At 37.9% G+C, this 17,770-nt stretch overlaps 2 long non-coding RNA genes across 3 annotated transcripts in view; both read right to left on the reverse strand.

Annotated features, from left to right (window-relative positions):
• The window catches only part of LOC309393343, a 137,492-nt gene that overhangs the window by 50,549 nt on the left and 69,173 nt on the right, over window positions 1-17,770 (reverse strand). The gene's annotated exons all lie outside the window — the stretch shown is intronic.
• Window positions 16,156-17,770, reverse strand: part of LOC309393344 — a 2,983-nt gene continuing 1,368 nt past the window's right edge. Inside the window, exon 2 of the long non-coding RNA XR_014175574.1 lies at window positions 16,156-16,576. This is a non-coding gene — a long non-coding RNA (uncharacterized lncRNA). The remainder of the gene's footprint in view (window positions 16,577-17,770) is intronic.

Here is a 17,770-nt window from a genome sequence, read left to right on the forward strand (position 1 = left end):
TAACACCTTGATGACCGCTTCTGCCGTGGTGGAGGTCATCAGGATTACCTCTAACCACTTCGAGTAAGTGTCCACAACTACAAGGAATATTTGACCATGAACTGGGCGAGAAAAGTCAATGTGCACCCTAGACCAGGGTGCTTGAGGATGCTCCCACTCATTAGCGGGAGCCTCTGTGGGAGCTGGTCTGGACTCCTGGCAAGGTGTGCATGTAGCCACCCATTCTTCTATCTCCCTGTCCATGTTAGGCCACCACATGTAACTCCTAGCCAAAGACTTCATCCTGACAATGCCAGGATGCCCCACATGTAAAGCCTCCAATACTGCCCTGTGCAGTTTGTTAGGAATAACCACTCGGTCCCCCACAGTAGACAGCCATTAATTACTGACAACTCATCATGTTTTGTAAAATACAATTTAAAATCAGCCCCAACAGGCCTTGGGCCACCCCCTCCACACCCAGTTCAAAATTTGTTTGATGGTGGAGTCTTTTGCAGAATGACTGGCAACCTCATTGAATGAGATAGGTTCAGTATCCAGGCAGTCAATGAGCAGGAGTGGGGCAATGAGTCTTGGGAGTGGGGTCGGCAAGAAGTTCTGGTAGGGGACAGCAGCTCAATGCATCTGCATGTCCCAATGTTGAACCGGGGTGGTGGATTAGTTTGTAGGAGTAGGCAGCCAGGAAAACAGTCCACATGGTCATGCGAGGTGATAACGACACCGGGGTAGGTCGATCCCCAGCCAGTATTCCCAGCAACGGCTTGTGATTGGTCACAAGTTCGAAATCTCAGCCATAAAGGTACTCGTGGAACCTCTTGACTCCCGCCACTGCAGCCAGAGCCTCGTGGTCCATCTGGCTGTAGTTTCTTTCTGCAGAAGACAAGGTTCTCGAGTAAAAAGCAATAGGGGCTTCTGTGCCATTGGGCATATGGTGGCTGAGGACAGCCCCCATGTCGAATGGAGATACATCATAGGTTAACACCAACGGCAGGGCCTGGCTGTACTGGACTAGAAGGGAGTCAGCTGTCAGTAGTTGTTTGACCGCGGCAAATATGGTAGACTTGGCTCTGCTAATATTGAATTCGTGGCGGTGAGCGTGCCTCAATGGTTTGGGCGCATAGTGGGTTTTCAAAGTCTGTTGTAATGCTGCCCCAGGGAACTGCTTGGAGTGGGCTTGGCTCTGACAGGTTCTTCACTGTTTCAAAAACCTCTCAGCCGCAGTGCCCCAGAAAAGGGTTTTTCTTTCAGCTTTCAGGGACGCCCATGAGGTCGTTTGCCTCGAGGAAGCATTTGAATTGTAACATGTACTATTCCCAGTGTTCGGCCACTGGGTCATACGGAGTTGGCCATTTTTGTACAGAGGGTGATTCAAGTTTGCCGCTCAAAATGGTAGCTCGATGCCGTGCTGAGAGCTCCAGGCTGGATCTACTTGCTGGATTCGTTGTTCTTCTTTTTCGCCTATTTGCCTTCCAATCCCATCCTCGTCGCCAGTGTTAGATTGGGTATTGAGAAGGCAGACACAGGCTTATAGCAACAACAGCTCTTTATTAACAGTAGAACAGTATGCACAATACAACAACTTCTTGGTCTGACAGCAGTCCTTTTCTAGGGAGCTGTCAGACCTCTCAATCAATAGGATTGAACCTCTGTTCCCACCGGAACAGAGGAGAGGACCTTGGTGGAAACCATGGTAGTTAGAGTGAATATCTAACATTAATGGAGGATAAACTTAAATCATAATGGTTATATGTAAACTGCAATTTAGGTGATATTTGAATAACTGCAGGTAGAGCTGTTATGCTTAGTCACACAGGCTATCCTAAGATACTTGACTCGGTACTTGAGAAATATGTATTAATATTAATGTTACTACATAATTTCCAATTAATATTCTATTGAATGGATCGTTGGTTTGATGCAGTAATCCAATACTATAATAGCTGTAGCATTTTCCCTGCAATATTATCAGCTTTCATTTTAGATATAAATTTCATTTGTAAATTTATAAGATAACACTGTCATCACACTAGAAAATTTTACTGCTTTCATACAAACACATTTAAACAGGGCAGCATTCCCACTGAAACTAGTTTTTCTTTGGGAATTATGAAAAGCATGATAAATTCTGTTGAAATTACCACAATTATTTTAATGCATAAGTCAAAGGATAAAACAGGTTTACCTAAAAGAGCTAGATTGTTAGTGAAACCTTGGTCCAAATATCAGGTAGCAACATCATTTTTACTAGCCATCTCTAAATTGTGGCACAGAAAACATTTAGGGATTTCAGGAATTATAACAGGAAGTTACCACGTTGCCATAACAATTAGCTCCTGAAATTATTGTTTTGTTCCTTCTGAGAGGAGACTAACCCTGCCTGAAAAATACCACTGGGAAATTTCCAAGATGTAAAATTAGATTTGATAAGTTTTAATATGCAATATTGTTAAGCATATACTTACTGCATGGATCTTGGGAATCTCACGAGATATAATTTATCCATGAGCATCATAGTGTACCATTCCAATTTTAGTATATGTGCTGCTGAAGCATATTGAACCATATTGTGATGCTTATATGTAACTAATTCCTACCATGTGAATGTATTTTTATTATACAAGTGCTAAAAAGACATTAACATTTGCAATTTATGCAAAAATTTCTTGGAATACTTTGTAGTTTAAAGCACTCTTGTTATTCAAATTTTTATTGGTTTTTAAAAAGATTTCAGGGAAAAAGGGTTATAGGGTATAAAACATTTTGACAGCTACATCGTGCGGGGAGGAGAAGCCCCCCCCCCCGGTCTTGCAACTTACAAACAATGATAGAAAAATATCAGCATTTACCTAAGTATTAGCAGTTTAAAATTTGACACAAAATCATCAGTATGTTTCAATCATTTGTTTTGTATCACTTCCATAAAAATACATTGTAGCAACAATTGCAATAGTATTCCAAATCACTTTTGTGATCTGAGTCTTCTAGCTGTTGCATCCTCTCTCCTATCCACCGGCTGAGCCTCAGCCCCTTCTTCCCTTGTTTCTTGTGTGACATCCCCCATTTCACCTAAAAGAGCACTATGTTTTTTAGCGAAAGCCTCTGCTTCTGCTGGTGTGTGAATTCTAATTCTGCTGCCCTCCCAAAAAATCAGCATGCCTTCTGGAAAAAGCCATCTAAACCAGACCCCATTATTATATAATTTTTTTGCTAAGAAGGAATATTCCTTCTATTATCTCTTACTTTTTTGGGGATCTGTTTAAGAATGGTTATCTCTTTATCTTTATATTTTAGTGGTCCTCCCCTTTGAGCTCCTAGAACCTCATCTCTTGTAGTTTTTCTAAGAAATTTAATATGAACTTCCCTTGGGACGTTATGTGTTCTTGCATAGGCCGAATTAACCCTATAAATCAGGTCAATGCCCCACCAAAGCTGTTGTTTCTCTCTGTTAATATACTCTGCTAGTATTGTGGTCATAATCTCCTTGAGATCTTCATTCTCAGCTTATGGCAAATTTTGGAACCTAAGAAAAAAAGACATCCTATCAAATTCCATTTTTAACATCTGGTTCCCAAATTCTGTATTCCCCCTCTGGATTGTTTTCATCTCATCTCTAATCCCAACTGTCCCCTCCTCCAGCACACCAATCTTCTGTTCATTCCGTGTGGTTTGCTGATTCGTCTCTCTGAGCTCTTCCTTTAAGTCCTGCAATTGTTGTTTAATTTCGTCCTGTCCCTTTAAGATGTTTTGAAGCATCTGCTGAGTAGACAGGCCTTTTGCACTCTCTTCAGAGGTTTTGGGTTGTAGGAAAGATCCCATTTGTGACTGGTGTGCAGGGCTAGACGTTGAAGATGTTGGGGCCGACGAGGCCTTACCAGGTGGTAATTTCTTAGGACCCATCATAAGGCTCAGAGTTAATTGTTATTCTGTACAAAGAAATGGCATCTGTGGGAGAGCACAGCTGGCAGGGATCACCAAATAAGCAAGTCCAAAGGAGAACAGGTCCTCTAGCAGAGAAGTTAAAACAAATAGGTGGGTCAAAATATTCCAAGTCCAGGGGAGTAACGTATTTGAAGAGGCTTCTGGAGGTCTCTGGGGTGGAAGTTAGTTGAAAGCCATAAAGTTTTCCAAGGGAGGAGTCTCATTCATAAAGACAAAGAAGAAGGAGGAAGTTGGCCATCTTGGGTCAGCCAGTATAGGTGATCAGGAAAACAACAAAGTCAAAATTTCCATAAGTAGTTTAAGAAAGAATCAGGTCAGCCATCCTTTCTCTCGCAATTGTAGCCAAAGAAAAAGATTTCCCCCCCATTATTTAAGGGAAGTGAAAGTAGTTTTTAAACTTTCTCTCTCCCCCATGAAGGGGAGGGATTTTTCAAACACCGCTTTTCCGAGGGGGGTGGAATTTCCCCCCGTCCAATATAAGCTCCTCCAGAGGTTGAAACAAGCACAGCAGGAAAACTGCAAAACCATCAGAAGTGTAAAAATAGTAAAAGACCTGGGGAGACCCCTCGGCTCACCGCTCTTCAGCTGCTTTGTTCTAATTGTTTAAGCCTCCCAGAGCCATCTGGCGAAGAGGCGACGTCACTTGCCCCCCCCCACTGCTCCCTGGCGCCTAGGCGAAGCTGGGAAAAATACCCCCACCGGCTACCGCCACTGCGGGGGGTCCCAGCAAGCTGCCTTTCGGCAGGAGACCCTTCGCTCGAGCCTCCTGTGCTCCTTTCGGAGCCCGCCAAGGGAGCGATCGGCGGAGTACACGTCCATCGCCATTCGGTCTCCGAAGCGGAAGTCATAGTTTAAAGCACTCTTGAAGAACTACAATTGAAAAGTTAAGAAAACTTCTGAAAGACAAACTTCATCTTTGCTTTTGGTATGTTTAAAAATAAATATTGCTAGAGATGTTGTAGTGGGGCAAAACATAACTTTTATTAAACATGTTTTGCATAATAAGAGAACATTGAAGTAGAGATACTTCAACACTGCAGTAAGCTTAATGACTTTGTCCTGCTCATCTCTATAATGATTAATATATCAGCTTCTATGAAATAAACAGAGCACTCAAATTTATAGTTGACTTATAAAGAACTAGAATACATTCAATGAATTATTCAACATACTTTGGAGGCAATGTCATGTTATCTTTTGTCAGATACAAACCAAATCTTTTTTGCCCTTCCGCTGAAATGTTTCACTTCAGAAGACAATATGGTATAATTGGACAGAAGCAGAGTAATTTCTCACGAGTTACAGTGGACTGTGTTCTAAGGCACTTTAAAACTCTATAATGAATACAGGTAGTCCTTGAGATATAACCGGTCAATTAATATCCATTTGAAATTATGACACACCCTCCCCAAAGCTGCTTATAACCCCATTTTGAACTTACCCACATTTGCTTGGTCATTCACCCTTACAATTGATCCGCAGGAACTCTTCAACCCTTCCCCACATTTCTTCTTCCCACCATTCCCTGCTAGGACCCTGCAGGCCTTGCTCTACTAACCACACACCCATCACTATTGTATCTTTTGAAGATTTATGGACTGCCATGTGGGTGGGACAAACCTCTTTGTTTTGATGCCTTAATGCAGTCTGTATAATGTTCCAGAGGCTCCTTGTGAAGAAAAATGGAGCAAAATGGAATGGTTAATCCTTGGGACACTTGGTAGCTACTCCACAATTGCAGGCACACTGAAAATGATGGTCACAACCCAAGGATGTGTGGCCTACCCTCCTTTTCCAACATGAGGTCCGGAGATATTCAAAAGGTAATTAAGGAGAAAGATGTGGAGCCTGCTAGAGTAGGAATTAGACCTAAGGCCTGCAGGGATGCAGTAAAGGATGAAAAGACCTGTGGGACTGTGGGAGAGGGAAGTGGAATATGGGTTGTATGGGGGGGGGTAGGGGATACCTTAGGAGGTTTATAGTAGAAATACCTATGCTAGGATCTCTCCCACTCAAAAGGCACCATGTTCTTCACTTAAAATATTGCAAATTTGTTTAATGGATGCATCAAGGAGAGCAAGGGTGGAGGTCATTAAGGAGGCCATCTTGCTTAATGGCAATCATCACTTGCGACCTTAATTGGAGGCTTAATTATGGTCATATGTCAAGGACTACCTGTGAAGTTTTTTTAGGAGGAAAAATATTATTTTGTTCATCCTCATTCCTGAATATCTCCGTGATCTATCCTAGCATGTTAATCATATTTCTGAAGTGGCCCCTACAGATCTTCTCTGACTGGCTATAAAATATAAGCTCTCTATGGACCTCAATATGACAGTAATCTCCATTGCAATATGTATCTATTTGTTTCTTCCTTTAAATAAATCAGATTCCTTAAGCAGTTGTAAACATGCACTACTCTTATACCTCCACTGATTCCAAATCAATATTTTTGAAATGTATGCACATTTAGTTTCGATTTTAGCAATTAGAAGAGTTTTAAAAATTAAATTTATAGCCATTCATTGATAATATGGTGTTATAACTGTCTAATTATGATTAATTATAAGGCCCAAGAAGAACTCTTATAAAGTGGACCAAAAATCTATTTAATTGCACATTGTTTTTCCCAGTGCTCATCATCCATGGAAAATTCAGAAGCAATGCACAAAGACATTAGCAATTTACTACTGTTATGTTTCATAAAGGTACTCTACTTCTAGTACAGGAGATAATGTATATGCATAAAAATTAATAATCATTTATATACTATCCCCTAGTTATAAAAATTGTTATTCATTTTCTTACTAAGAATATAAATATTTGACTTGTATAATCTGTAAGAAAAATGGAAGCAAATAATTAATTTAGCTAGTATTAAATAACCTTATACTCCACTATTATTCTTTCATTCTCTTGCCATTCAAAGGCTGTTCTCTCCTCTAAAGTTTAGTTGTTTTTACCTAATCATTGCACTTATATTATTAGCTCTGTGCTTAATCAACCATCTGCATTTGTTATCATCTTCTTGCATTAATTTTGCCTGAATTTGTATGCCTTTTTATTTATGTTTTATTTTTATCTTCTTTCTTCATTCTGAGACTTCTATTTTTTTTCTTAAAGAAACATTCTTTTCCCTAAAATTTCCAGAATACTGTACTGCTCATTAATCATGGTGAGAACTGGTGTACCTTTCCTGATCTGTCACATGCTTTTACTTTTAGTAGAACTTCCTTTAATAATAATAATCTCCAAGCATTTTAGAAACAAATATCTGTCTTGACTTTTCAACTTCAACTTTACTTTATATTAGTTTTAATTACATTTTTCCTTTGGAAATTAAATAGTAATGGTAATTTCCTACTTACCTAAAAATAATACAATAGTTCTATGGCTGTTTGAGAAGTTATGAGAAATTAAAGATGCATTAATTGGGTAAGAAATAAAAAATAGATTATTGCTTCTAACTTATGTCTAAAAGTATTATTGAAGGCAAGTATTGAAAAATATATAATCAACTTTCCTCTTTTGATCTGTCACTCAAGAATCTCTGTTTTAAACAATCAGAGATGAATTTTCTCCAAGCTTTCTATATTTGATAACAGAAGATAGAATTGGGGTAACAGATAATATATGCATATCAATTTATCTGTTGCAATGTTATTGTCACAATTAAATGTGATTGTCAGAAGTTATTCCAAGATGAGTTGCTTAGTTACAAATACTTTGATCACATCACAAACACAATGAACAGGCAACGAAGACAGCATCATCCAAGTACTACCAAATGATTATGATAAACAGCCAGCTCAGTGGGAAAAACAATATGCATGCCATCAACATGTACACCAGTGGGACTTCCGGTTGTACTTCTGGTGCCTTTGGTAACCTGGTTCACGAACTCCTTGGCTAGCTCTGATTTCTCCTTATTGGAGGGTCCATATTCGAACCATAGCTACTCTGTAGAAGTGGTGAAGCAAAGGGGGACTACCTAGCATGCAAAGAGGAGCCACATCTCTCCTCCCTGATTAGGAAAGCCCCTCAGCTGACAACAGGGAAAAGCAGCAGCAAACATGCCATGAAGCCGAAGACAGCCTGAAACCTAAGACAGTGCAGAAGGAGAGAAAATGAGTGGCTTGTGAACTGGGTAAGAGAGTATTTTGTATTGAAAAACAACTCCAAGAAATTCAAGGGGGAAGCATATGGGAACTATTGTCTAGCGGCGGAACAAGCATATTTTTTTTTACTATTGTTTAGGCAAACTATACAATTCTTTGCTACTGGTTCTGGAGAACCGGTCCAAACCGGCAGCATTTCACCCCTGATGTACACTCTGGCAAGCATCAAATAACCTGTGGTATAATGATCTGGTCAATGACACAGAAGCTGCTGATTCTTTGTTGCCACAAAGAAGAGGGAGTCAAACTATTCTCCAAGGCACCTGAGGGTAGAACAAGAAGTAATGGGTGGAAACTAATCAAGGAGAGAAGCCACTTAGAACTGAGGAGAAACTTCCTGACAGTTAGAACAATTAATCAGTGGAACAGCTTGCCTCCAGAAGTTGTGAATGCCCCAACACTGGAAGTCTTTAAGAAGATGTTGGATAGCCGTCTGTCTGAAACGGTATAGGGTTTCCTGCCTAGGCAGGGGGTTGGACTAGAAGACCTCAAAGGTCCCTTCCAACTCTACTATTGTATTGTATTGTATTGTATTGTATTGTATTGTATTGTATTGTATTGTATTGTATTGAAGACTCAGAAACTCCCGCCAATATATGGAGGTTCTAACCCCAGGTCCAACACTCATACACTCTACACCAGCTAGAAAGAGGACAAGTGGGGTCTGGTGAATGTCAAAGCCATTGTCAGGGTGAAATCCAGGTCATCCAGGTGTAAATCAGTAAGATGGCACCAAAAGATGAACTGCTGAGAGAATGCCTGAGAGAATAGCAGTCCTGAAAAAATCAAGCAGATTAAGTGCCATGCCAAGACCCTGCATAGGATGTACCACTGACAGATAGTGGAAATGGTTTATACTGAGAAATCTTACAAGTAGTTAGAAATATGTGGACTACAAGACAGAATTCAGGCACTGATCATAGCAGCACAAAAATAGAAATTAAGCACCAGATCCATAGAATTGGAGGTGGGGTGACTACCACACTAGACAAGACCTGAATGCAAACTGTGCAGAGAGGCCTTAGAGACCATCTAACACATAGTGGTAGGGTATAAGATGCAGGCAGGAACAGCATACACTGAATAACAAAAGTAAGTAGCTGGCATTGTGTACAGGGCCATCTGCATAGTTCTAGAGCATAGAGCATAGAGACTCCCAAATCCAAATGGGAAATTCATGGAAAATAATAGTACTAAGATCCTGTGGTACTTCTAAATCCAAACAGATAGGCAGGTGTGGTAATAAATCAGACACTGTTAAGGCAGGACATAAAGTGAGATTTGGATGTAAAGTGAAATGGTTTGGGTCAGACTAGATAATCTTTAGTCATTTTTATCTTTGCGCTTTGTAAGGTACAAAAAACATATTTGAGACAGAAAGGTTGAACACAGGAAACTTGAATGTCAAACTACAACACCTGCTTGTAAGTAGATCAGGTCAGTTGGAGGTCTCGCTTGCGAGTCAAAGCTTAACCACATATGTCAGAATGAAACTAGTGTTTCCTGTATGCTTTTCTGCCTAAAAATAAGGAATTTAGCCAATAGAAATGCTTTAACACATTTCCATGTTAGCTGTTTTGAGGAAGCTATAAGAACACGCTTCTCCCTAAGAACCTCGCTCAGACGTCAATTGTGGGTTTACACCGTCTGAGCCATTTGGCCAAATAAAGCTATTTCTTGATCTCGCAGTCCAAGTCTACTGATTTTCTACAACATTTATGGTGAGCCAGCCAGGAGATTGAGGAGCGATATTTCGCTGAGGACGGCATGGACCGACCAATGCCCAATTTAGGCCATCTAGCCCTACCTTCAGGCGCCAACAGAAAGTGTTTCTCTGGAAGCTGACTCACAGCCCCCTTTGGCACTTGGTGGTCACCAACCGATCCAAGAACTACCACGAGATCAAGACAAGCTCATAAATAATGCTGGCTGAGAAAAGAAGACGCCTGCAGGCAATTATTGTGGGAATTGTAGACCCACTTGGTTGAGAGTGGAAGAGGGTGCCCAATCACCCCTCTGAGCCCAGGATAGCATCCCTTCCTAATGGAACTGGTGTATCCTAATGAGGTAGTAGAATTGTGTGGATGGTTAAGTCACCGAAGTTCCTGAAGGCGACCATAATACTCCTCAGGTCAGTGACAGTGTCTTAGAAATAGAACATGGGTGGTGAAGAAAGCGTTTCTCGAACGCTTCAATATATGTAACTCTATACACCTTGATCTTTAAAAAATAGGCCAGTGCTTGCTGAGAGATCTAAAAGATAGATATAGAAAACTTTGGATCTTTAAAAATAGGCCAGCCCTTGCTGGGAGATCCAAAAATTAGAAAAGAGAAGACACTGAACACCCCAGAACAAAGAAGATGAAGAAAAAAAGAGTTGTAAGGTGTGTAGTCCTGGGTGGACAGGATACAACACTCTTATTAAAAAAAAACCTGAGATATAGTCAGTTACCAGGATGGGTAACAAGCCTCAAGGAGGAAAGAAAAGAAAAAAGAAAAAGAGTCTCTATGAAACATTTAGTTCCTGTGTTGTTTTAACTTGCGTGTTTGTCTTTGTTGATGTGTTTAAGTGTTGTTTTTGTTTTACAAAAAAAGAAAAGAGAGAGAGTCTCTGACATCAGTGCCCTCCACCTGTGTATCTTTGACATGAAATGGTTGACACTGAAGAAGTAGGAGACCCAGGGAGATGAAAGGTTGAATCAGATATTGGTTAGAAAGAACAAATGGTCCCATTAAGTGAGGCCAGGAAGAAGGAAATAAAAAAAGGTTACCGAAGGGACAGATCAAGTGGATCACAAACCTAGTCCAAGGGAGCAGTTGAGACAAAAACGCAAATTGCTCCTAAGGGAATTTTATTGCCAGGAGTTGAGGGGGAGCTACGTAAGGTGTGAATATATGCTCCATTTTTAATGGCTAATTTATATAATTGGAAAAATCAAATTCTTAATTATAGAGAAAATCCAGATGAGATGCATGTCCGTTTTGCATCCATTTTTCTGAACTCACCAGTCTACTTGGACAGACATACAAAGTCTGATGGAAATTTTATTAACCTCAGAGAAAAGAAGGCTGGTGAAGGGAACCATGAATAAGTCTTTGCAGAAGGATAATGCAAAAGATTCAGACTGGACATAGTTACTGAAGAAACCAGATTAGGAACCTAGTCCATTCAGCAGCAAAACTACTGGACCTTAGTTTTGTTAGGGCTCAAACAAAAGTTAAGAACTTAGGAAAGGTCTATTAAATTCAATAGAAACAGGATGAAAATCCAGAAGAAATCCTAGAATGCATTTATCAAACCTTTGGGCAATATACCAAGTTAGATCCTGAGGCTGAAGAAAATAACAGAATGGTCAATATGATCTTCATTGGTCAGTCTGCAGATGACATTAGAGCCAAATTACAGAAGATGAAGGGGCTCCCAGGAAAAGGCATCTCTGAACTTGTGGAATTAGCATACAAAGCATATAGTAATTGGGGTCAAAATTTAGAGAAAAGGGAACTTTAGAAGGCAAGAGGAAACACACCATTGAGCCATTTGGCCAAATAAAGCTATTTCTTGATCTCCCGATTTTCTGCAACACTGTGGTGGTAGGCCTGAAGGAAAAAACTAGAAAACTAGAAAAGATATGGAAAGTAAAAGCCAAAGGTGTCACAGTGGTGGCAAGAGCACTCAGGGCTGTTACTTCTAGGCTTGGGAAGTGGTTCTATCAGGGTCTAAGAGTTCTCTGCTGAGAAGACTGTAGAACAGTTAAGACACCATGCAGAAACCTCAATGTCCTACCTTTCTAGAGGATCTGAGATTGAGGAAAAAAACATGTCACCCATAGGGGTATAGGGATATTTCTTTTGCTCTGTTTATCTATATAGAGGGCGGCGCCCAGGAGTAGGGCCTTCTCTGTGATGGGCCCAGCCCTCTGGAATGACCTCCCCCCCCGACATTAGGATTACTACCGACCTCCGCTCCTTCCGTTCAAAACTCAAGACCCACCTCTTTCAACTAGCCGGCCTGGCTCAACCATAACTCCATTTTAATCCTCCTGGCAATCTTTTAAACTTGTAATTTTATATTGGGGCATTTTAACTTTTAACCTTATTATTACTATTGCTATGTATTGTAATGATCGTTGTATGATTTTTATACCTCCTCCGTGTAATGTTTAATTGTATAATATGTGTTTTTATTTATTGTACGCCGCCCCGAGTCCCTTCGTGGAGAGGGAGCGGCTAACAAATCTAATAAATCTAAATCTAATCTAATCTATATCTATGGAGATTCTCAATCATCCAGGTCATGGTTTCCCAAAAGTGTTTTTCAAAAAGTAGCTGGATTTTCTTGGTTTTTGCTGAAGAAGCTTTTTGGATGACAAGTGAAACGTTTTCAAGGAAAAAAACAAGCCTGGCTGCCTTTTGAAAAGCACCTTTGGGACTTTTCCAAACCCTTTCCTGTTTCCATTGTATACCTCATTTCTACATTTTCTTTCTTTATTAAGAGATAAAATGACAACCCTAAATCTGAGCCACCAAAATCAATCAATCAAAGTTCCCGATAACCCATTTGAAGCACAATTCAGTATAAACAACAGACTGCATATAATGATGTTCTTTATATTTTCCCCAGTTGTATCATTTCTCTACCTCTTTTCCTAAAGTAAACAGAATGAAATAGGGCTTGTTTATTGAAATGTAGATTTCTTTTGTTTTGAAAGATAATCCCAAAGGAATAGCTCGATGAATGAAAGTATTTTCAGAAAATATTCTGATTTAATTGAAACAGTTAATCATTTTGTAAATCTTTCCAGATTGATTAAAAATACAATCATACAAAATGATTAACATCAAAAATGTATTAGATCATAGTCTTCAAGCACTATGCTATAGGCTTCTTTCTAATATAATTTCCAGCTCCCAAGTAAAACAGGTAAAAATGTGGGTGGAAAGTGTACAGGGACTCACATATTCCTATCATCTGGGCCCTGATCATATTATATTAGAACCCTCATTCTTGGTTCCTAAGCATTTTGATGCACTCTAATAACATTTCAGAAACTAATAATAAAGTGAGACTTTAATACTCATTCAAATTCATCTTTAGAATAGAATAGAATTTGAATGCTTTTTCGAATCCCAAAATACTTCTTTTTCTTTCTTTCTTTCTTTCTTTCTTTCTTTCTTTCTTTCTTTCTTTCTTTCTTTCTTTCTTTCTTTCTTTCTTTCTTCTTGCCGAGGAGTTCTGCAGTGATGATTAGTTTCATCAAAATGACAGGCATGACTAGGCAATTGAAGGGCTACCCCTTTTCAACTAACATGTCATATATCTGAGATAAAAAGTCATGTTTCCATCTCTTGCTTGTGCCTGCTATTTTGACATTGTTGACGATTGCCACATATGTCAGGATTCTTGCCTTTCTCCTTCATATTCCTGTGCACAAAACTCCTTAGTATTTCATAGCTACTTAGATTATTATACATGTATTTAAGCCAATTCAACAAGAATTGAGGAAAAATTTGGACTGGGTTTTGGAACCAATGACATTGTTCTCTTGGGACAACTCATTTTAAATATACAAATGAGATTTGTTTTTTCCTATTGATAGTATAAGATTAAAATGAATGTTCAATACATTTGAAGTCAGGCATAATAATAAATACTTCAAAAGAAGTAATTTCAATTAATTTCTTAGTTGCAGAAAATTTCAAATGTATTTTATTTAATAGCATTTTTCCATTGCTGCCATAATAATAGAATTACATTCAAAAATTTAAAGTTCTATACTATATTTAGATTACTTCAGTGGTAAGAATTTTATATAGTACAGCCAACATGTACTATTTTTCAAACTGTAATATAGTGGATTTTAATTTTTTAAAAAATATGAATTATGTAGAATATTTACTCTACTTGCATTTTACTAAAAAAAAAAAACCTTAATTTTGGAGGCGGGGCCGATCTCAATGCTCTGAGATCACAATCAACACTTTTGCCACCGGGGGGGGGGGTCCAAACGGATCTAAACTGTCCTGAAGAGACAGTGAACAGGAAGAATACGTCTTGCTGATCTTGGGGATATTGCAGAATCCCGAAAGAAGCAAGAGAAATTTCTTCAAGCCGGTGACAAAAAATCCAGTCAAGGCTGATGAAGTCGAGGCAGCCCCAAAATGGAATGAATCAAAAGTGAAAGTATTTCCAGCTGGTGAGGAATCTTTATTGTTCTAAAAGAGAGACTGCCTATAAAAACTTAAAAATTGATTTAAATTGAAGAATAGAAGAATCAAGCAGCGAAATTAAACCTGTAACGGTTCTGGACAATGGTTATCCCATTTCTTTATATGCTATCTTCATGGATGGAATCTTTACATTTTTAAAAATTCATTTAAAGATTAGACCACTTTTTCTAATTTGAAATACAAAATAGATATAAAAAAAAGAAATTTCTTAAAAGCACTACATGCTGGGAGGTTTTGTTGATTGGAGCTTTGTGTTTTCAAGCGGAACTTTTCCCTTTCTTCACAGTTTGTTTTGACAGCTCATTACAGAGTGATAGGGGTAAGCCAAATGTCCCTTTGAAGCGTGTTTTCAACCAGAGAAGAAGGGAAAAATGGCTTTTGTGAATTCATGTTTTAACTTTAAAAAATCTTCCAAGCGAGAGCACTTTTGTTTAAGATGGCAGAATGTCAAGAAAATATAGAGATTGTAAGCTTGCAGACAATATTTTCAGAATTACTAAAACTAACAAATATAAATGAGAGAATTGAACAAAAACTGGAATATTTGGAACAGCTAACAGAAAAATGTGATGAAAATTTTGATGATGTTCACCAAATGCAAAATGAGGGGATTAAAATCCAAAGAAAATGAATATAAAGTGATTAAACTTGCTGATATTTGTGGCAATTGGTTTGTTTTTGAAAATGCAAAGAATGGAATATTGAAAGAGGAAATAAATGGAGAGGAAATGTATTTCAAAGGGCAAGATATAGAAGAAGAGGAAAAAAGTAAAGAATTTATGGACTACGAAACTTTATCAGCAAAAATATGGATAACACTGCTGACAATTAAAGATAAGCGGAATAAAGAAACAGAAAGAGGCCATCAGGATTATATGAGAGATCTTACAAGCAAGGAGTTGCTAGGAGTAGTCCATACAAAGCTGATCAAGAAGAAGCTCAGAATATTGATATCACAAATGGCAGAGGACATAAGATTGTTTTGTTATTGGAAAGATACAGGTTGATAGATGGAAGAGTATAATTTAAAATTACTAGCTAACCCTAGTGAAATTTAGTGATAATAGGTATAGTTAAATAAAAAATTGATAATGATAATGCTGTATACAATGTGTAGTGTTATGATAAGCAAGAATTGGATATGAATATTGAATGATACCCATGAAGGGAAGACTAGAAATCCTTTTGGATTATATATAAAGGTCAATAATAATAATAATAACAATAAAAAATAAGACCTAATTAGACACAGTTAAGTTTAGATCATTAGGGGGGAAATGTTATGATATAGGATATATCTAAATAAAGAACAGATAATGATTATGTGTGTGTGTGTGTAAAATATAAGGGAACTGGATGTAAATTGTAAACAGTGATTTGGAAAGGAGGATTAGAAAACTTTGTTATTAAATATTATGGATGTTTAGCTAGAATAGGATATAAGGATTTAATGTTAATGGAGGATTTTATAATTAAGTAAATGAAACACCAGTATGTGGTTATGTACTAAATTTTGCTATATTTTATGATGAAGGACGTTTAAACAATTATAGTCAAATAAAAGTGAGGTATGATGATGGTAATATGTATAAGCATTTGAGTTAAGATACTAGAGTTAATATGAATTATACTTGATGACGGTAGAAGAGATGCACAAAAACCTTTTGTAACCAACTGATACACTTTCTACAGGATGTAAAGAAGGAGGATTTTTATGTTTGTTTTGAAAATTAAATATAAATAAAAAAGTTTTTCAAAAAAAACCCCTTAATTTAAATTTCATTCAGCGTCCAAAATGATGTGGTTTTGGGGGAAAAAAAAATCTGTATGTGCAATCTTGCAATCAATACAGGTTTGGCAGCAACATTCAGGCAAACATATCTGAAAGCAAAATTAACCAATAATCCTTTGAATACAATGTCCCAAAATGTTTTTTTTTTTCAGATCTTGTTTTTCCTTGAAGACCTTTCGCTTCTCACCCAAGAAGCTTCTTCAGTTCTGACTGTAAGGGACACGGCCAACCATGACCTTGATGACTGAGAATCAACATGGACTTTGAATGCAAAGTTTTGAAGTTCTGCTTTGCCTTGTTGGGGACAATAAGAAAAAAATGGCAGAATAGGATGAAAATACAATGGACAATGGACTTTGGACGAAGATTAGATTTTCCAAGAATGACAATAAATGCATTTTTTTTTTCATGATTAGCATTTCATTTCGCCTGAAGTTTTCTGTAAGAAAAAACACATTTAAAAAATCCTCTGTAAGTTTTTTTTGGCAGACTGAGTGAAGTATTATTGTGGCCTTAGGATAATAAAAAAACATTCTATTTTGTTTTTGGTTCTACATTTTCATTTTTTCCCCCCAAAGTTCCATTGCTGTTGAGTTATAAAACACTTCAGTTGCTTCAGGATTTTCCCAGTTCAGAGAATCTCCTTGGAATGTTCTGATACAACATTCTAGGTAGGGTTGTTTTGTTTCCCACTTTGTGAAAACCATGGCTATTCATTTCTACAAGTTGCAGTAACATGTAGACGGCTAAGAGAAGCAGTCATATAAAAATGATTTTAAAAATTGCTAGAGTAGTGTATGAACTGCCCCAGTATGAAGGAAAGTTATTTTAATTTAAATACTTCCACAATGTCCAGCCTTGTTTGGTTATATAAAACTGTCAGATGTCACTGCTAAATTCATGAGTTAGTCAGAATCTATATATCAGGGGTACACAAAGTGCTGATTCAAAGCCTGCCTCCAACATGTCAAAGTTGGACTCCAGACATGGATGAGGGAAAATCTGTTTTAGAAAGGATGATCTAGGATGCTAGGGCATGTATTCAACACCAGTTGTGAGAAATCAAAGAGTTTTTTTACTCTATTAATTCAAAGACTACAAATTAAATGCTGCACAAATTTATATTACCCTTGTTATCCTTTTTTATAGTTATGGAGAAAAAAATAGTATTCCATGTAATTTTGCAGTAGTGATGTTTTGCAGCAAGTGTTTTCTGCTTATTGCATTAACAATCATATTTGCTTGTCCTTAAAACAAAGGCTATTAACCTTTTGGTCTTTTATGATAGATTGGGCATGTACATGTTTTGAAGCCTTCAGCTTAGTAAATAAAAAATTCTATAGATCAAAAGAGATGTAATCCATTTCATTTAAAAGCAGCTGAGCTTCATGAAAGCCAAGTAACAAAGTTGGTGACAAAGTTAGTAAAGAAGATGTGTGAGTTATTTTAGTGGAAAGCATGGGGTGGTTTCGTTGTTGTTGAGTGACAAGTAACCTTGAGACAAATGTGCTACTCCATAGTCCATAGATAGAAATGAAATTATATCTTTTCTCTTTGCCACATATTCTCTCTCTCTCTCTTTCTGTCTCTCTTTCTCTTTTCCTCTTTCTGTCTCTGTCCCCGTTTCTCTCTG

This window comes from Natrix helvetica (genome assembly GCF_964273705.1).
Source record: "Natrix helvetica genome assembly, chromosome: 5".
In the NCBI taxonomy this organism is placed as follows: domain Eukaryota; kingdom Metazoa; phylum Chordata; class Lepidosauria; order Squamata; family Natricidae; genus Natrix; species Natrix helvetica.